The sequence below is a fragment of the Somniosus microcephalus genome, chromosome 20, assembly GCF_052327205.1.
Source record: "Somniosus microcephalus isolate GS21.2 chromosome 20, FLI_Smic_1.0, whole genome shotgun sequence".
In the NCBI taxonomy this organism is placed as follows: Eukaryota; Metazoa; Chordata; class Chondrichthyes; order Squaliformes; family Somniosidae; genus Somniosus; species Somniosus microcephalus.
This window is the reverse complement of record NC_141006.1, coordinates 60,412,918-60,433,331: the sequence shown is the minus strand read 5'-3', so window position 1 is coordinate 60,433,331 and position 20,414 is coordinate 60,412,918.

The window sequence follows — 20,414 nt, the reverse complement described above, 5'->3', positions numbered from 1 at the left end:
TTGATCACGTGATCCTCCAGTGGCGGGAAAACGTGATGACGTGATGACGTCAGGCTGGGGAGCCGCCCTAGCCAGTCCTCGTGGAGCCAGCGAAGAGTACAGACCTGTAATGTAGTTCTCCTGTGTTTTCGTTTTAAACTCTGTTTATTAGTATTAAACATCGTTTGTTTGATAGACTGACTCGACCTCAGTCCTTTAGTTAGGAATCTAGCCATTCCTACAGTGGTGACCCCGAATTTTCGTGAACAATTTTCGCGGAAGAAGCGAAGCGCGACGTAACATGGAAGCGAACTCAGTGACTTTGAAGCTCCCACAGTTTTGGGAACAACAGGCGGCCTCCTGGTTTGTCCAAGCAGAAGCACAATTTGATCTCCGAAACATAGTTGCGGATCAGACCCGTTATCTTTACGTGGTCTCCGCACTCGACAGCTCCACGGCCTCATGGATAATCAGCCTGCTCGAAAACCCCCCAGTTGACAGCAAGTATAATGCTCTTAAAGCGCGGTTAATACAGGTCTTCGGGCTCATGAAGGCGGAGCGTGCCCGCCGGCTACTCGCTTTGCCCAGGCTTGGCGATTCCAAGCCATCTGAGTTAATGAGCCAGATGCTCACTTTCCTTGGCTCAGAACCACAATGTTTCCTCTTTCGGGAGTTATTCCTGAGTCAACTACCCGAGCAGGTTTAGGCTGCCCTTGCCAGATCGGAAGCCACAGATTGCGCAGCACTTGCTGCAGAAGCAGATACGATTTATGCGGTCACGCAGCAATCCTGCGCCGCCACGAGGCACCCCTCCCCCACAAATGCCGCCCTGATGCCTCCATCCCCCGGCTTGTGTTTTTACCACGCCCGTTTCAGCGCGAAAGCCAGAGGCTGCCGCCCTCCCTGCAGTTTCGCGCCTAAAAAAAACCCGACATCAACACCAGCAGCAACTCCAGAAAAGGAGGACCGAGTCTGTGGGACGTTCCGCGGCCGCGATGGCGATTGGAAATTCCGGGAAGCTCCTCTACATTACAGATTCCCTCTCAGGCCGGCGCTTTTTATGCGACACCGGGGCGCAGTGTAGCATCCTTCCTGCCTCAGCACTCGATATTCAGTCTGGGATGCACGGCCTCTCCCTCGTGGCAGCTAATGGCGGGGCCATTCGTTCCTTTGGCAAACGGCGGGTCCAGGTGTGCTTCGGCGGGCAACGGTTTCAGTGGGAATTTATTACAGCCAAGGTTTCGCAAGCCATGCTCGGCGCGGATTTCTTATGCGCCAACAGCTTCTTGGTGGATGTAAGAAATTGTCGATTGGTCAACGTGGCCACCTTCCACTCCATCCCTTGCTTCCGCAGTTCCGCAACGTCGCACACTGTCTCCTGCGCGTTGTCCTCGCCGGACGAGTTCACTCGCCTATTAGGTGAATTCCCGGAGCTGACCAAGCCCACTTTCTCCTCCTCAGCCACTAAGCATGGTGTCAAACACCACATTACTATGACTGGCTCTCCGGTTTACGCGCGAGCTCGGCGCCTGGAACCCGGCAAGCTCGCGGCTGCGAAGGCAGAGTTTGCCACGATGGAACGGCTGAGGATTATTCGCCGGTCGAATAGTCCCTGGTCCTCGCCTCTCCACATCGTCCCGAAGCCCGGCGGTGGATGGCGGCCATGCGGGAACTACCGACGCCTTAATGAAGCCACTACTCCCGATTGGTACCCGATCCCGCATATACAGGATTTCTCTGCCCATTTGGCAGGAAACTCAATCTTCTCCAAGGTCGACCTCGTCCGTGGCTACCACCAAGTTCCCGTACACCCGCAGGACACCCAGAAAATGGCTGTTATCACTCCCTTTGGACTGTTCGAGTTTCTACGGATGCCATTTGGGCTCAAGAACGCCACACAGGCTTTTCAACGACTAATGGACTCGGCCCTGCGGGATCTTCCCTTTTTATTTGTCTACCTTGACGACATCCTGATAGCCAGCTCTACCAAAGAGGAACACGTCTGCCATCTCCGCACCCTCTTTCGGCGCCTCAGCCAACATGGCCTCATAATCAACCCGGCCAAGTGTCAGTTCGGCCTACAACAGATTGACTTCTTGGGCCACCGTATTACTTCAGAGGGTGCAATTCCGCTGCAGTTAAAGGTCGAAGCAATTACGGCATTCCCAAGGCCGCAGTCCACAAAGGCTCTTCAAGAATTCCTGGGCATGGTGAATTTCTACCACCGCTTTGTGCCCAAGGCAGCCCGACTCATGCAGCCCCTCTACGAGGCCCTCAAAGGCAAGGCCGGAAAGGATACAGTAGCCTGGACGGTCGAAATGGACAACGCTTTCGACAACACAAAAAACGATCTAGCCAATGCAACGATGTTGGCGCACCCTCTGCCAGGTGCCACCATCGCCCTTACCACCGATGCTTCCGACTATGCCATAGGTGCTGTGCAGGAACAGTGGGTCAATGGGACGTGGCAACCACTGGCATTTTTCAGCCGCCAACTCCAGCGTAACGAACGCAAATACAGCACTTTCGACCGGGAGTTGCTGGCGCTGTTCCTGGCTACCCGCCATTTCCGTTTTTTGTTAGAAGGACGTCCCTTCACTGCGTTTGTCGATCACAAACCACTGACCTTCGCCATGGCCAAGACCGCCGAACCGTGGTCGGCTCGACAGCAGCGACAGCTAACTTTAATTTCAGAATTCACGACAGACGTTCAACACGTAGCTGGCAAGGACAACTTGGTAGCTGATTGCCTTTCTCGTGCGACCGTACGGGCAGTCCAGCTGGACATCAATTATGCCCTCATGGCTACCGATCAGGCATCCGACCCTGAAACACAGGCGTATCGCACCGACACCTCTACCCTCCAACCGACCGATGTGCAATTCCACGCTGCAGGCACCTCGTTACTCTGCGGTGTCTCCATGGGAGATCCCCGCCCGATCGTTCCAGTCACCTGGCGCCGCAAAGTTTTCGACGCCATACATGGGCTTTCGCATCCTGGCGTGAAGGCATCTCAAAAATTAATGTCGGCTAAGTTCGTCTGGAGAGGAATGCGTAAGGATATCCGCGACTGGGCTAACACCTGCGTCGTCTGTCAAACGTCTAAGGTGCAACGTCACGTTAAGGCCCCATTGGCCACGTTCGCAGTACCAGAACGTCGATTCGACCATGTCAATGTGGACCTCGTCGGGCCGCTTCCACCATCGCAGGGGTTCACACACATTCTCACCATGGTCGATCGTACTACTAGATGGCCAGAGGCAGTTCCTCTGGCGTCTACTACGTCCGCTGATGTCGCCACAGCATTCCGCTCCTCGTGGGTCGCACGTTTCGGCGTTCCGGCGGACATTTCTTCAGACCGCGGTCCACAGTTCTCTTCCGAGCTCTGGAACGCTGTGGCCCAGGGTCTCGGCACCAAGCTTCACCGCACCACGGCCTATCACCCGCAAGCAAACGGTTTGTGCGAACGTTTCCACAGATCGTTAAAGGCATCGCTGAGGGCCAGCCCCCAAGGTGCCGGATGGGTGGGTAAGCTTCCGTGGGTCATGTTGGGTCTCCGCACGGCACCCAAAGAGGACCTGCAATTGTCCGCCGCAGAGCTCGTGTACGGCCAGCCACTCCGCGTACCGGGAGATTTCCTGCCGCTTCCAACTGAGCCGTGGTCCGCAGCCGAACAACTCAGCAGCCACCGGGAAACATTCAGGGCTTTTGCGCCTATCCCAACTTCGCATCACGGCCTTCCATCTTCACACGTACCAGCGGAGCTAAAGAATGCTGAATTTGTATTCATTCGTCATGATGCCCATAGGGATCCGCTCAAGGCCCCTTACACAGGCCCTTTTCGCGTACTGGAGACAGGTGACAAGAGTTTCTCTGTAGATATCGGTGGTAAACCCGACCACATATCCATTGACCGTCTCAAACCGGCACACCTGGACATCAACCAGCCAGTAGAGACTGCACAGCCACCACGATGTGGTCGACCTCCCACTGCATCCACGCCAGACCGAAGGCTTCCATCCGCCAGCCCACCCGCTGTTCAACAACGTCCACTCCAAGAATACAGAAGTCGCTCTGACAGGCTTGTCAGACCTCCTAGTCGATTGACTTTTACTGTTAAAGACAATTCTGGGGGGGCGCATGTGGCGGAGCCACCAGGGGGACTTTGATCTAATGTACATAATTATCTTTAACAAATTATTAGCTACAGAATGAATCTGTACCTTTGTTCATATCATTGCATGTACATAGCGCGGTCCCTTTAAGAATGAGACCAAATGCGATGACGTCATCACGTTGATCACGTGATCCTCCAGCGGCGGGAAAACGTGATGACGTCATGGCGTCAGGCTGGGGAGCCGCCCTAGCCAGTCCTCGTGGAGCCAGCGAAGAGTACAGACCTGTAATGTAGTTCTCCTGTGTTTTCGTTTTAAACTCTGTTTATTAGTATTAAACATCATTTGTTTGATTGACTGACTCGACCTCAGTCCTTTAGTTAGGAATCTAGCCATTCCTACAATAAACCCATTTTCAGCTGTGTTAGTAAAACTGCACCAGTTAAATGTATCAAGAAATATTTTTTGATGTGAGGGGGAAAAAAATCAACAATTACGTTCCAAACGCTGCCTAATTGCACTGGCTGATGGACGATTTTACATTTGCGATTATGCAAATGAGTTCGAACAGAAACTTGAACCATCACTTCACTTCGGAAAGCTAACGCAATTTGTGCCTTGGATTGCCGATTGCGCCCAAAGCGGAAGCTCTACCACATTTATAACATAGTGAATACATAAAAAGTTCTGAAAAATGGCTAAGCTTACCCATAATGCCAACCCATTGTATGCTTTAAATGTCTCCAATACGAGTCCCCCACACAGGCCTGGCCCTCTCTTTAGGCCCTGAGTTCCGTTGTATTCTGTAGTTTGCAGTGTGTGTCTGGGCCTCGTTTGACTCAAGTGAATCAATCAGGTCATGTTCTCCCACGATGCCCCAGTGGCGTTATGCATGCTGCTCTCTGGTGGACTCCAGCTCCCAGAGTGCAACTTAAGGCTGTCAGCTTCTCCAAAGTCAAATATTAGTCAGAGAGGGCGGGGCTTACAAACAGGGAGTCAACAACAACTTGTATTTATATAGCGCCTTGAACATAGTAAAACATCCCAAGGCCTTTCGCAGGAGTTTTATAAGACAAAAAATGTTCCGAGGATGCTAGTCTTCCTGTCAATTTTGATACTTTCATAGAATCTTACAGCACAGGTGGAGGCCATTCGGCCCATCGTGCCTGTGCTACTCTTTGAAAGAGCGATCCAATTAGTCCCACTCTTTCCCCATAGCCCTGCAAATTTTTCCTTTTCAAGTATTTATCCAATTTCCTTTTGAAGGTTACTATTGAATCTGCTCCCACCACCCTTTCAGGCAGTGCATTCCAGATCACAACAACTTGCTGCGTAAAAAAAAATTCTCTTCATCGCCTCCTCTGGTTATTTTGCCAATTACCTTAAAAGAGATCCCATTTTTCTGACAGACAAACAAATAATCTTTCTTACAGAAACATTTATGATCGGATATCAGATGTAGGAAATAACCACTCAGAATAGTTGCAGTTTTCTGTCTCGACAGTACTGTGGAATAGATAAACCCTACTCCACCCAAAGATCAACACTTTCAATTTAAAAATGCTGCTCTCAGTTCCCCTGCCTCTTTGGTGCTCAACCCTGATTAACAATGCTCTCCTCCTAAGGGTACAAGATCCGGATGAGGGAGGCCACTCATCCTATCTTAGTTCATCCATCCACAAGGATCCTATTTTTTATCATTATTCATTCTCAGGATGTGGGCATCACTGGCAAGGCCGGCACTTATTGCCCTTCCCCTAGTTACCCTCAGAAGGTGGTGGTGAGCCTTCTTCTTGAACCACTGCAGCAGCAGCTTGCTCCAACTGGGCATGTTGGACAACTTTAGAGTGCAGTTAAGAGTCTGTTGGTGTGAGACTTGAGTCACATATGGGTCCAGGCTGGGTTAGGATGGCAGGTTTTCTCCAAATAACATTCGTGAACCAGTTGGGTTTTTATGGCAATCCAACAGCTCCATGGTCACTTTTTTTAAAACTAAGTCCAGCCTTTGATTACCAGATTTTTTTTAAACTGAATTCGAAATTTTCAAATTGTCATGGTGGGATTGGAATTCAGGTTCTGTAGATTATTAGTCCAGAACATAACCTCCCCCTCGCTGTGTCTCACTCTCACTCCCCCTCGCTGTGTCTCACTCTCTCACTCCCCCTCGCTGTGTCTCACTCCCTCACTCTCCCTCGCTGTGTTTCACTCTCTCACTCTCCCTCGCTGTGTCTCACTCTCACTCTCCCTCGCTGTGTCTCACTCTCACTCCCCCTCGCTGTGTCTCACTCTCTCACCCCACCTCTCTGTGTCTCACTCTCTCACTCCCCTCGCTGTGTCTCACTCTCTCACTCTCCCTCGCTGTGTCTCACTCTCTCCCTCTCCCTCGCTGTGTCTCACTCTCTCACTCCCCCTCGCTGTGTCTCACTCTCTCACTCTCCCTCGCTGTGTCTCATTCTCTCACTCCCCCTCGCTGTGTCTCACTCTCTCACTCCCCCTCGCTGTGTCTCACTCTCTCACTCTCCCTCGCTGTGTCTCACTCTCTCACTCCCCCTCGCTGTGTCTCACTCCCTCACTCTCCCTCGCTGTGTCTCATTCTCTCACTCCCCCTCGCTGTGTCTCACTCTCTCACTCTCCCTCGCTGTGTCTCACTCTCTCACTCTCCCTCGCTGTGTCTCACTCTCTCACTCTCCCTCGATGTGTCTCATTCTCTCACTCCCCCTCGCTGTGTCTCACTCTCTCACTCCCCCTCGCTGTGTCTCACTCTCTCACTCTCCCTCGCTGTGTCTCAATCTCTCACTCTCCCTCGCTGTGTCTCACTCTCTCACGCCCCCTCGCTGTGTCTCACTCTCTCACTCCACCTCGCTGTGTCTCACTCTCACTCCCCCTCGCTGTGTTTCACTCTCTCACTCCCCCTCGCTGTGTCTCACTCTCTCACTCCCCCTCGCTGTGTCTCACTCTCTCACTCCCTCGCTGTGTCTCACTCTCTCACTCTCCCTCGCTGTGTCTCACTCACTCACTCTCCCTCGCTGTGTCTCACTCTCTCTCTCTCCCTCGCTGTGTCTCACTCTCTCACCCCCCCTCGCTGTGTCTCACTCTCTCACTCCCCCTCGCTGTGTCTCACTCTCTCACTCCTCCTCGCTGTGTCTCACACTCTCACTCTCCCTCGCTGTGTCTCACTCTCTCACTCTCCCTCGCTGTGTCTCACTCTCTCACTCTCCCTCGCTGTGTCTCACTCCCTCACTCCCCCTCGCTGTGTCTCACTCTCTCACTCTCCCTCGCTGTGTCTCACTCTCTCACTCCACCTCGCTGTGTCTCACTCTCTCAGTCCCCCTCGCTGTGTCTCACTCTCTCACTCTCCCTCGCTGTGTCTCATTCTCTCACTCCCCCTCGCTGTGTCTCACTCTCTCACTCCCCCTCGCTGTGTGTCACTCTCTCACTCTCCCTCGCTGTGTCTCACTCTCTCACTCCCCCTTGCTGTGTCTCACTCTCTCACTCTCCCTCACTGTGTCTCACTATCACTCCCCCTCGCTGTGTCTCACTCTCTCACTCCCCCTCGCTGTGTGTCACTCGTTCACTCTCCCTCGCTGTGTCTCACTCTCTCACTCCCCCTCGCTGTGTCTCACTCTCTCACTCCCCCTCACTGTGTCTCACTCTCTCACTCCCCCTCGCTGTGTCTCACTCTCTCACTCTCCCTCACTGTGTCTCACTCTCTCACTCTCCCTCGCTGTGTCTCACTCTCTCGCACTCCCTCGCTGTGTCTCACTCTCACTCCCCCTCGCTGTGTCTCACTCTCTCACTCTCCCCCGCTGTGTCTCACTCTCTCACTCTCCCTCGCTGTGTCTCACTCTCTCACTCTCCCTCGCTGTGTCTCACTCTCACTCCCCCTCGCTGTGTCTCACTCTCTCACTCCCCCTCGCTGTGTCTCACTCTCTCACTCCACTCGCTGTGTCTCACTCTCTCACTCCCCTCGCTGTGTCTCACTCTTTCACTCCCCCTCGCTGTGTCTCACCCTCTCACTCCCCCTCGCTGTGTCTCACTCTCTCACTCCCTCGCTGTGTCTCACTCTCTCAGTCTCCCTCGCTGTGTCTCACTCTCTCACTCTGCCTCGCTGTGTCTCACTCTCTCACTCCCCCTCGCTGTGTCTCACTCCCTCACTCCCGCTCACTGTGTCTCACTCCCTCACTCCCTCGCTGTGTCTCACTCTCTCACTCCCCCTCGCTGTGTCTCACTCCCTCACTCCCCCTCGCTGTGTCTCACTCTCTCACTCCCTCGCTGTGTCTCACTCTCTCACTCCCCCTCGCTGTGTCTCACTCTCTCACTCTCCCTCGCTGTGTCTCACTCTCTCACTCTCCCTCGCTGTGTCTCACTCTCTCACTCTCCCTCGCTGTGTCTCATTCTCTCATTCCCCCTCGCTGTGTCTCACTCTCTCACTCCCCCTCGCTGTGTCTCACTCTCTCACTCTCCCTCGCTGTGTCTCACTCTCTCACTCTCCCTCGCTGTGTCTCACTCTCTCACGCCCCCTCGCTGTGTCTCACTCTCTCACTCCACCTCGCTGTGTCTCACTCTCACTCCCCCTCGCTGTGTCTCACTCTCTCACTCCCCCTCGCTGTGTCTCACTCTCTCACTCCCCCTCGCTGTGTCTCACTCTCTCACTCCCTCGCTGTGTCTCACTCTCTCACTCTCCCTCGCTGTGTCTCACTCACTCACTCTCCCTCGCTGTGTCTCACTCTCTCTCTCTCCCTCGCTGTGTCTCACTCTCACACCCCCCCTCGCTGTGTCTCACTCTCTCACTCCCCCTCGCTGTGTCTCACTCTCTCACTCCTCCTCGCTGTGTCTCACACTCTCACTCTCCCTCGCTGTGTCTCACTCTTTCACTCTCCCTCGCTGTGTCTCACTCTCTCACTCTCCCTCGCTGTGTCTCACTCCCTCACTCCCCCTCGCTGTGTCTCACTCTCTCACTCTCCCTCGCTGTGTCTCACTCTCTCACTCCACCTCGCTGTGTCTCACCCTCTCAGTCCCCCTCGCTGTGTCTCACTCTCTCACTCTCCATCGCTGTGTCTCATTCTCTCACTCTCCCTCGCTGTGTCTCACTCTCTCACTCCCCCTCGCTGTGTGTCACTCTCTCACTCTCCCTCGCTGTGTCTCACTCTCTCACTCCCCCTTGCTGTGTCTCACTCTCTCACTCTCCCTCACTGTGTCTCACTATCACTCCCCCTCGCTGTGTCTCACTCTCTCACTCCCCCTCGCTGTGTCTCACTCTCTCACTCTCCCTCGCTGTGTCTCACTCTCTCACTCCCCCTCGCTGTGTCTCACTCTCTCACTCCCCCTCACTGTGTCTCACTCTCTCACTCCCCCTCGCTGTGTCTCACTCTCTCACTCTCCCTCACTGTGTCTCACTCTCTCACTCTCCCTCGCTGTGTCTCACTCTCTCGCACTCCCTCGCTGTGTCTCACTCTCACTCCCCCTCGCTGTGTCTCACTCTCTCACTCTCCCCCGCTGTGTCTCACTCTCTCACTCTCCCTCGCTGTGTCTCACTCTCTCACTCCCCCTCGCTGTGTCTCACTCTCTCACTCCCCCTCGCTGTGTCTCACTCTCTCACTCCCCTCGCTGTGTCTCACTCTCTCACTCCCCTCGCTGTGTCTCACTCTCTCACTCCCCCTCGCTGTGTCTCACCCTCTCACTCCCCCTCGCTGTGTCTCACTCTCTCACTCCCTCGCTGTGTCTCACTCTCTCAGTCTCCCTCGCTGTGTTTCACTCTCTCACTCCCCCTCGCTGTGTCTCACTCTCTCACTCCCCCTCGCTGTGTCTCACTCTCTCACTCCCCCTCGCTGTGCCTCACTCTCTCACTCCCCCTCGCTGTGTCTCACTCTCTCACTCTCCCTCGCTGTGTCTCACTCTCTCACTCCCCCTCGCTGTGTGTCACTCCCTCACTCCCCCTCGCTGTGTCTCACTCTCTCACTCTCCCTCGCTGTGTCTCACTCTCTCACTCCCCCTCGCTGTGTCCCACTCTCTCACTCCCTCGCTGTGTCTCACTCTCTCACTCTCCCTCGCTGTGTCTCACTCTCTCACTCCCCCTCGCTGTGTCTCACTCTCTCACTCTCCCTCGCTGTGTCTCACTCTCTCACTCCCCCTCGCTGTGTCTCACTCCCTCACTCCCCCTCGCTGTGTCTCACTCCCTCACTCCCTCGCTGTGTCTCACTCTCTCACTCCCCCTCGCTGTGTCTCACTCCCTCACTCCCCCTCGCTGTGTCTCACTCTCTCACTCCCTCGCTGTGTCTCACTCTCTCACTCCCCCTCGCTGTGTCTCACTCTCTCACTCCCCCTCGCTGTGTCTCACTCTCTCACTCGCCCTCGCTGTGTCTCATTCTCTCACTCCCTCGCTGTGTCTCACTCTCTCACTCCCCCTCGCTGTGTCCCACTCTCTCACTCCCCCTCGCTGTGTCTCACTCTCTCACTCCCCCTCGCTGTGTCTCACTCTCTCACTACTCCTCGCTGTGTCTCACTCTCTCACTCCCCCTCGCTGAGTCTCACTCTCACTCCCCCTCGCTGTGTCTCACTCTCTCACTCACCCTCGCTGTGTCTCACTCTCTCACTCCCCCTCGCTGTGTCTCACTCTCTCACTCTCCCTCGCTGTGTCTCACTCTCTCACTCCCCCTCGCTGTGTCTCACTCTCTCACTCTCCCTCGCTGTGTCTCACTCTCACACTCCCCCTCGCTCTGTCTCACTCCCTCACTCTCCCTCGCTGTGTCTCACTCTCTCAATCCCCCTCGCTGTGTCTCACTCTCTCACTCCCCCTCGCTGTGTCTCACTCTCTCACTCTCCCTCGCTGTGTCTCATTCTCTCACTCCCCCTCGCTGTGTCTCACTCTCTCACTCCCCCTCGCTGTGTCTCACTCTCTCACTCTCCCTCGCTGTGTCTCACTCTCTCACTCCCCCTCGCTGTGTCTCACTCCCTCACTCTCCCTCGCTGTGTCTCATTCTCTCACTCCCCCTCGCTGTGTCTCACTCTCTCACTCTCCCTCGCTGTGTCTCACTCTCTCACTCCCCCTCGCTGTGTCTCACTCTCTCACACCCCCTCGCTGTGTCTCACTCTCTCACTCTCCCTCGCTGTGTCTCACTCTCTCACTCTCCCTCGCTGTGTCTCACTCTCTCACTCTCCCTCGCTGTGTCTCACTTTCTCACTCTCCCTCGCTGTGTCTCACTCTCTCACTCCCCCTCGCTGTGTCTCACTCTCTCACTCTCCCTCGCTGTGTCTCACTCTCTCACTCCCCCTCGCTGTGTCTCACTCTCTCACTCCCCCTCGCTGTGTCTCACTCTCTCACTCCCCCTCGCTGTGTCTCACTCTCTCACTCCCCCTCGCTGTGTCTCACTCTCTCACTCCCCCTCGCTGTGTCTCACTCTCTCACTCCCCCTCGCTGTGTCTCACTCTTTCACTCCCCCTCGCTGTGTCTCATTCTCTCACTCTCCCTCGCTGTGTCTCACTCTCTCACTCCCTCGCTGTGTCTCACTCTCTCAATCCCCCTCGCTGTGTCCCACTCTCTCACTCCCCCTCGCTGTGTCTCACTCTCTCACTCCCCCTCGCTGTGTCTCACTCTCTCACTCTCCCTCGCTGTGTCTCACTCTCTCACTCTCCCTCGCTGTGTCTCCCTCTCTCGCTCTCCCTCTCTGTGTCTCACTCTCACTCCCCCTCACTGTGTCTCACTCTCTCACTCTCCCTCGCTGTGTCTCACTCTCTCACTCTCTCTCGCTGTGTCTCACTCTCTCACTCCCCCTCGCTGTGTCTCACTCCCTCACTCCCCCTCGCTGTGTCTCACTCTCTCACTCCCTCGCTGTGTCTCACTCACTCCCCCTCGCTGTGTCTCACTCTCTCACTCCCCCTCGCTGTGTCTCACTCTCTCACTCCCCCTCGCTGTGTCTCACTCTCTCACTCCCCCTCGCTGTGTCTCACTCTCTCACTCCCCCTCGCTGTGTCTCACTCTCTCACTCCCCCTCGCTGTGTCTCACTCTCACTCTCACTCACTGTGTCTCACTCTCACTCCCCCTCGCTGTGTCTCACTCTCTCACTCCCCCTCGCTGTGTCTCACACTCTCACTCCCCCTCGCTGTGTCTCATTCTCACTACCCCTCGCTGTGTCTCACTCTCTCACTCCCCCTCGCTGTGTCTCACTCTCTCACTCCCCCTCGCTGTGTCTCACTCTCTCACTCCCCCTCGCTGTGTCTCACTCTCTCACTCCCCCTCGCTGTGTCTCACTCTCTCACTCCCCCTCGCTGTGTCTCACTCTCTCACTCCCCCTCGCTGTGTCTCACTCTCTCACTCTCCCTCGCTGTGTCTCACTCTCTCACACCCCCTCGCTGTGTCTCACTCTCTCACTCCCCCTCGCTGTGTCTCACCCTCTCACTCCCCCTCGCTGTGTCTCACTCTCTCACTCTCCCTCGCTGTGTCTCACTCTCTCACTCCCCCTCGCTGTGTCTCACTCCCTCACTCTCCCTCGCTGTGTCTCATTCTCTCACTCCCCCTCGCTGTGTCTCACTCTCTCACTCTCCCTCGCTGTGTCTCACTCTCTCACTCCCCCTCGCTGTGTCTCACTCTCTCACTCCCCCTCGCTGTGTCTCACTCTCTCACTCTCCCTCGCTGTGTCTCACTCTCTCACTCCCCCTCGCTGTGTGTCACTCCCTCACTCCCCCTCGCTGTGTCTCACTCTCTCACTCTCCCTCGCTGTGTCTCACTCTCTCACTCCCCCTCGCTGTGTCCCACTCTCTCACTCCCTCGCTGTGTCTCACTCTCTCACTCTCCCTCGCTGTGTCTCACTCTCTCACTCCCCCTCGCTGTGTCTCACTCTCTCACTCTCCCTCGCTGTGTCTCACTCTCTCACTCCCCCTCGCTGTGTCTCACTCCCTCACTCCCCCTCGCTGTGTCTCACTCCCTCACTCCCTCGCTGTGTCTCACTCTCTCACTCCCCCTCGCTGTGTCTCACTCTCTCACTCTCCCTCGCTGTGTCTCATTCTCTCACTCTCCCTCGCTGTGTCTCACTCTCTCACTCCCCCTTGCTGTGTGTCACTCTCTCACTCTCCCTCGCTGTGTCTCACTCTCTCACTCCCCCTTGCTGTGTCTCACTCTCTCACTCTCCCTCACTGTGTCTCACTATCACTCCCCCTCGCTGTGTCTCACTCTCTCACTCCCCCTCGCTGTGTCTCCCTCTCTCACTCACCCTCGCTGTGTCTCACTCTCTCACTCCCCCTCGCTGTGTCTCACTCTCTCACTCCCCCTCACTGTGTCTCACTCTCTCACTCCCCCTCGCTGTGTCTCACTCTCTCACTCTCCCTCACTGTGTCTCACTCTCTCACTCTCCCTCGCTGTGTCTCACTCTCTCGCACTCCCTCGCTGTGTCTCACTCTCACTCCCCCTCGCTGTGTCTCACTCTCTCACTCTCCCCCGCTGTGTCTCACTCTCTCACTCTCCCTCGCTGTGTCTCACTCTCTCACTCCCCCTCGCTGTGTCTCACTCTCTCACTCCCCCTCGCTGTGTCTCACTCTCTCACTCCCCTCGCTGTGTCTCACTCTCTCACTCCCCTCGCTGTGTCTCACTCTCTCACTCCCCCTCGCTGTGTCTCACCCTCTCACTCGCCCTCGCTGTGTCTCACTCTCTCACTCCCTCGCTGTGTCTCACTCTCTCAGTCTCCCTCGCTGTGTCTCACTCTCTCACTCCCCCTCGCTGTGTCTCACTCTCTCACTCCCCCTCGCTGTGTCTCACTCTCTCACTCCCCCTCGCTGTGCCTCACTCTCTCACTCCCCCTCGCTGTGTCTCACTCTCTCACTCCCCCTCGCTGTGTCTCACTCTCTCACTCCCCCTCGCTGTGTGTCACTCCCTCACTCCCCCTCGCTGTGTCTCACTCTCTCACTCTCCCTCGCTGTGTCTCACTCTCTCACTCCCCCTCGCTGTGTCCCACTCTCTCACTCCCTCGCTGTGTCTCACTCTCTCACTCTCCCTCGCTGTGTCTCACTCTCTCACTCCCCCTCGCTGTGTCTCACTCTCTCACTCTCCCTCGCTGTGTCTCACTCTCTCACTCCCCCTCGCTGTGTCTCACTCCCTCACTCCCCCTCGCTGTGTCTCACTCCCTCACTCCCTCGCTGTGTCTCACTCTCTCACTCCCCCTCGCTGTGTCTCACTCCCTCACTCCCCCTCGCTGTGTCTCACTCTCTCACTCCCTCGCTGTGTCTCACTCTCTCACTCCCCCTCGCTGTGTCTCACTCTCTCACTCCCCCTCGCTGTGTCTCACTCTCTCACTCGCCCTCGCTGTGTCTCATTCTCTCACTCCCTCGCTGTGTCTCACTCTCTCACTCCCCCTCGCTGTGTCCCACTCTCTCACTCCCCCTCGCTGTGTCTCACTCTCTCACTCCCCCTCGCTGTGTCTCACTCTCTCACTACTCCTCGCTGTGTCTCACTCTCTCACTCCCCCTCGCTGAGTCTCACTCTCACTCCCCCTCGCTGTGTCTCACTCTCTCACTCACCCTCGCTGTGTCTCACTCTCTCACTCCCCCTCGCTGTGTCTCACTCTCTCACTCTCCCTCGCTGTGTCTCACTCTCTCACTCCCCCTCGCTGTGTCTCACTCTCTCACTCTCCCTCGCTGTGTCTCACTCTCACACTCCCCCTCGCTCTGTCTCACTCCCTCACTCTCCCTCGCTGTGTCTCACTCTCTCAATCCCCCTCGCTGTGTCTCACTCTCTCACTCCCCCTCGCTGTGTCTCACTCTCTCACTCTCCCTCGCTGTGTCTCATTCTCTCACTCCCCCTCGCTGTGTCTCACTCTCTCACTCCCCCTCGCTGTGTCTCACTCTCTCACTCTCCCTCGCTGTGTCTCACTCTCTCACTCCCCCTCGCTGTGTCTCACTCCCTCACTCTCCCTCGCTGTGTCTCATTCTCTCACTCCCCCTCGCTGTGTCTCACTCTCTCACTCTCCCTCGCTGTGTCTCACTCTCTCACTCCCCCTCGCTGTGTCTCACTCTCTCACACCCCCTCGCTGTGTCTCACTCTCTCACTCTCCCTCGCTGTGTCTCACTCTCTCACTCTCCCTCGCTGTGTCTCACTCTCTCACTCTCCCTCGCTGTGTCTCACTCTCTCACTCTCCCTCGCTGTGTCTCACTCTCTCACTCCCCCTCGCTGTGTCTCACTCTCTCACTCTCCCTCGCTGTGTCTCACTCTCTCACTCCCCCTCGCTGTGTCTCACTCTCTCACTCCCCCTCGCTGTGTCTCACTCTCTCACTCCCCCTCGCTGTGTCTCACTCTCTCACTCCCCCTCGCTGTGTCTCACTCTCTCACTCCCCCTCGCTGTGTCTCACTCTCTCACTCCCCCTCGCTGTGTCTCACTCTTTCACTCCCCCTCGCTGTGTCTCATTCTCTCATTCTCCCTCGCTGTGTCTCACTCTCTCACTCCCTCGCTGTGTCTCACTCTCTCAATCCCCCTCGCTGTGTCCCACTCTCTCACTCCCCCTCGCTGTGTCTCACTCTCTCACTCCCCCTCGCTGTGTCTCACTCTCTCACTCTCCCTCGCTGTGTCTCACTCTCTCACTCTCCCTCGCTGTGTCTCCCTCTCTCGCTCTCCCTCTCTGTGTCTCACTCTCACTCCCCCTCACTGTGTCTCACTCTCTCACTCTCCCTCGCTGTGTCTCACTCTCTCACTCTCTCTCGCTGTGTCTCACTCTCTCACTCCCCCTCGCTGTGTCTCACTCCCTCACTCCCCCTCGCTGTGTCTCACTCTCTCACTCCCTCGCTGTGTCTCACTCACTCCCCCTCGCTGTGTCTCACTCTCTCACTCCCCCTCGCTGTGTCTCACTCTCTCACTCCCCCTCGCTGTGTCTCACTCTCTCACTCCCCCTCGCTGTGTCTCACTCTCTCACTCCCCCTCGCTGTGTCTCACTCTCTCACTCCCCCTCGCTGTGTCTCACTCTCACTCTCACTCACTGTGTCTCACTCTCACTCCCCCTCGCTGTGTCTCACTCTCTCACTCCCCCTCGCTGTGTCTCACTCTCTCACTCCCCCTCGCTGTGTCTCACTCTCACTACCCCTCGCTGTGTCTCACTCTCTCACTCCCCTCGCTGTGTCTCACTCTCTCACTCCCCCTCGCTGTGTCTCACTCTCTCACTCCCCCTCGCTGTGTCTCACTCTCTCACTCCCCCTCGCTGTGTCTCACTCTCTCACTCCCCCTCGCTGTGTCTCACTCTCTCACTCCCCCTCGCTGTGTCTCACTCTCTCACTCTCCCTCGCTGTGTCTCACTCTCTCACACCCCCTCGCTGTGTCTCACTCTCTCACTCCCCCTCGCTGTGTCTCACCCTCTCACTCCCCCTCGCTGTGTCTCACTCTCTCACTCTCCCTCGCTGTGTCTCACTCTCTCACTCCCCCTCGCTGTGTCTCACTCCCTCACTCTCCCTCGCTGTGTCTCATTCTCTCACTCCCCCTCGCTGTGTCTCACTCTCTCACTCTCCCTCGCTGTGTCTCACTCTCTCACTCCCCCTCGCTGTGTCTCACTCTCTCACTCCCCCTCACTGTGTCTCACTCTCTCACTCTCCCTCGCTGTGTCTCACTCTCTCACTCCCCCTCGCTGTGTGTCACTCCCTCACTCCCCCTCGCTGTGTCTCACTCTCTCACTCTCCCTCGCTGTGTCTCACTCTCTCACTCCCCCTCGCTGTGTCCCACTCTCTCACTCCCTCGCTGTGTCTCACTCTCTCACTCTCCCTCGCTGTGTCTCACTCTCTCACTCCCCCTCGCTGTGTCTCACTCTCTCACTCTCCCTCGCTGTGTCTCACTCTCTCACTCCCCCTCGCTGTGTCTCACTCCCTCACTCCCCCTCGCTGTGTCTCACTCCCTCACTCCCTCGCTGTGTCTCACTCTCTCACTCCCCCTCGCTGTGTCTCACTCCCTCACTCCCCCTCGCTGTGTCTCACTCTCTCACTCCCTCGCTGTGTCTCACTCTCTCACTCCCCCTCGCTGTGTCTCACTCTCTCACTCCCCCTCGCTGTGTCTCACTCTCTCACTCGCCCTCGCTGTGTCTCATTCTCTCACTCCCTCGCTGTGTCTCACTCTCTCACTCCCCCTCGCTGTGTCCCACTCTCTCACTCCCCCTCGCTGTGTCTCACTCTCTCACTCCCCCTCGCTGTGTCCTCACTCTCTCACTACTCCTCGCTGTGTCTCACTCTCTCACTCCCCCTCGCTGAGTCTCACTCTCACTCCCCTCGCTGTGTCTCACTCTCTCACTCACCCTCGCTGTGTCTCACTCTCTCACTCCCCCTCGCTGTGTCTCACTCTCTCACTCTCCCTCGCTGTGTCTCACTCTCTCACTCCCCCTCGCTGTGTCTCACTCTCTCACTCTCCCTCGCTGTGTCTCACTCTCACACTCCCCTCGCTCTGTCTCACTCCTCACTCTCCCTCGCTGTGTCTCACTCTCTCAATCCCCCTCGCTGTGTCTCACTCTCTCACTCCCCCTCGCTGTGTCTCACTCTCTCACTCTCCCTCGCTGTGTCTCATCTCTCACTCCCCCTCGCTGTGTCTCACTCTCTCACTCCCCCTCGCTGTGTCTCACTCCCTCACTCTCCCTCGCTGTGTCTCACTCTCTCACTCCCCCTCGCTGTGTCTCACTCTCTCACTCTCCCTCGCTGTGTCTCACTCTCTCACTCCCCCTCGCTGTGTCTCACTCCCTCACTCTCCCTCGCTGTGTCTCATTCTCTCACTCCCCTCGCTGTGTCTCACTCTCTCACTCTCCCTCGCTGTGTCTCACTCTCTCACTCCCCCTCGCTGTGTCTCACTCTCTCACTCCCCCTCACTGTGTCTCACTCTCTCACTCTCCCTCGCTGTGTCTCACTCTCTCACTCCCCCTCGCTGTGTGTCACTCCCTCACTCCCCCTCGCTGTGTCTCACTCTCTCACTCTCCCTCGCTGTGTCTCACTCTCTCACTCCCCCTCGCTGTGTCCCACTCTCTCACTCCCTCGCTGTGTCTCACTCTCTCACTCTCCCTCGCTGTGTCTCACTCTCTCACTCCCCCTCGCTGTGTCTCACTCTCTCACTCTCCCTCGCTGTGTCTCACTCTCTCACTCCCCCTCGCTGTGTCTCACTCCTCACTCCCCCTCGCTGTGTCTCACTCCCTCACTCCCCTCGCTGTGTCTCACTCTCTCACTCCCCCTCGCTGTGTCTCACTCCCTCACTCCCCCTCGCTGTGTCTCACTCTCTCACTCCCCTCGCTGTGTCTCACTCTCTCACTCCCCCTCGCTGTGTCTCACTCTCTCACTCCCCCTCGCTGTGTCTCACTCTCTCACTCGCCCTCGCTGTGTCTCATTCTCTCACTCCCCTCGCTGTGTCTCACTCTCTCACTCCCCCTCGCTGTGTCCCACTCTCTCACTCCCCCTCGCTGTGTCTCACTCTCTCACTCCCCCTCGCTGTGTCTCACTCTCTCACTACTCCTCGCTGTGTCTCACTCTCTCACTCCCCCTCGCTGAGTCTCACTCTCACTCCCCCTCGCTGTGTCTCACTCTCTCACTCACCCTCGCTGTGTCTCACTCTCTCACTCCCCCTCGCTGTGTCTCACTCTCTCACTCTCCCTCGCTGTGTCTCACTCTCTCACTCCCCCTCGCTGTGTCTCACTCTCTCACTCTCCCTCGCTGTGTCTCACTCTCACACTCCCCCTCGCTCTGTCTCACTCCCTCACTCTCCCTCGCTGTGTCTCACTCTCTCAATCCCCCTCGCTGTGTCTCACTCTCTCACTCCCCCTCGCTGTGTCTCACTCTCTCACTCTCCCTCGCTGTGTCTCATTCTCTCACTCCCCTCGCTGTGTCTCACTCTCTCACTCCCCCTCGCTGTGTCTCACTCTCTCACTCTCCCTCGCTGTGTCTCACTCTCTCACTCCCCCTCGCTGTGTCTCACTCCCTCACTCTCCCTCGCTGTGTCTCATTCTCTCACTCCCCCTCGCTGTGTCTCACTCTCTCACTCTCCCTCGCTGTGTCTCACTCTCTCACTCCCCCTCGCTGTGTCTCACTCTCTCACACCCCCTCGCTGTGTCTCACTCTCTCACTCTCCCTCGCTGTGTCTCACTCTCTCACTCTCCCTCGCTGTGTCTCACTCTCTCACTCTCCCTCGCTGTGTCTCACTCTCTCACTCTCCCTCGCTGTGTCTCACTCTCTCACTCCCCCTCGCTGTGTCTCACTCTCTCACTCTCCCTCGCTGTGTCTCACTCTCTCACTCCCCCTCGCTGTGTCTCACTCTCTCACTCCCCCTCGCTGTGTCTCACTCTCTCACTCCCCCTCGCTGTGTCTCACTCTCTCACTCCCCCTCGCTGTGTCTCACTCTCTCACTCCCCCTCGCTGTGTCTCACTCTCTCACTCCCCCTCGCTGTGTCTCACTCTTTCACTCCCCCTCGCTGTGTCTCATTCTCTCACTCTCCCTCGCTGTGTCTCACTCTCTCACTCCCTCGCTGTGTCTCACTCTCTCAATCCCCCTCGCTGTGTCCCACTCTCTCACTCCCCCTCGCTGTGTCTCACTCTCTCACTCCCCCTCGCTGTGTCTCACTCTCTCACTCTCCCTCGCTGTGTCTCACTCTCTCACTCTCCCTCGCTGTGTCTCACTCTCTCGCTCTCCCTCTCTGTGTCTCACTCTCACTCCCCCTCACTGTGTCTCACTCTCTCACTCTCCCTCGCTGTGTCTCACTCTCTCACTCTCTCTCGCTGTGTCTCACTCTCTCACTCCCCCTCGCTGTGTCTCACTCCCTCACTCCCCCTCGCTGTGTCTCACTCTCTCACTCCCTCGCTGTGTCTCACTCACTCCCCCTCGCTGTGTCTCACTCTCTCACTCCCCCTCGCTGTGTCTCACTCTCTCACTCCCCCTCGCTGTGTCTCACTCTCTCACTCCCCCTCGCTGTGTCTCACTCTCTCACTCCCCCTCGCTGTGTCTCACTCTCTCACTCCCCCTCGCTGTGTCTCACTCTCACTCTCACTCACTATGTCTCACTCTCACTCCCCCTCGCTGTGTCTCACTCTCTCACTCCCCCTCGCTGTGTCTCACTCTCTCACTCCCCCTCGCTGTGTCTCACTCTCACTACCCCTCGCTGTGTCTCACTCTCTCACTCCCCCTCGCTGTGTCTCACTCTCTCACTCCCCCTCGCTGTGTCTCACTCTCTCACTCCCCCTCGCTGTGTCTCACTCTCTCACTCCCCCTCGCTGTGTCTCACTCTCTCACTCCCCCTCGCTGTGTCTCACTCTCTCACTCCCCCTCGCTGTGTCTCACTCTCTCACTCCCCCTCGCTGTGTCTCACTCTCTCACTCTCCCTCGCTGTGTCTCTCT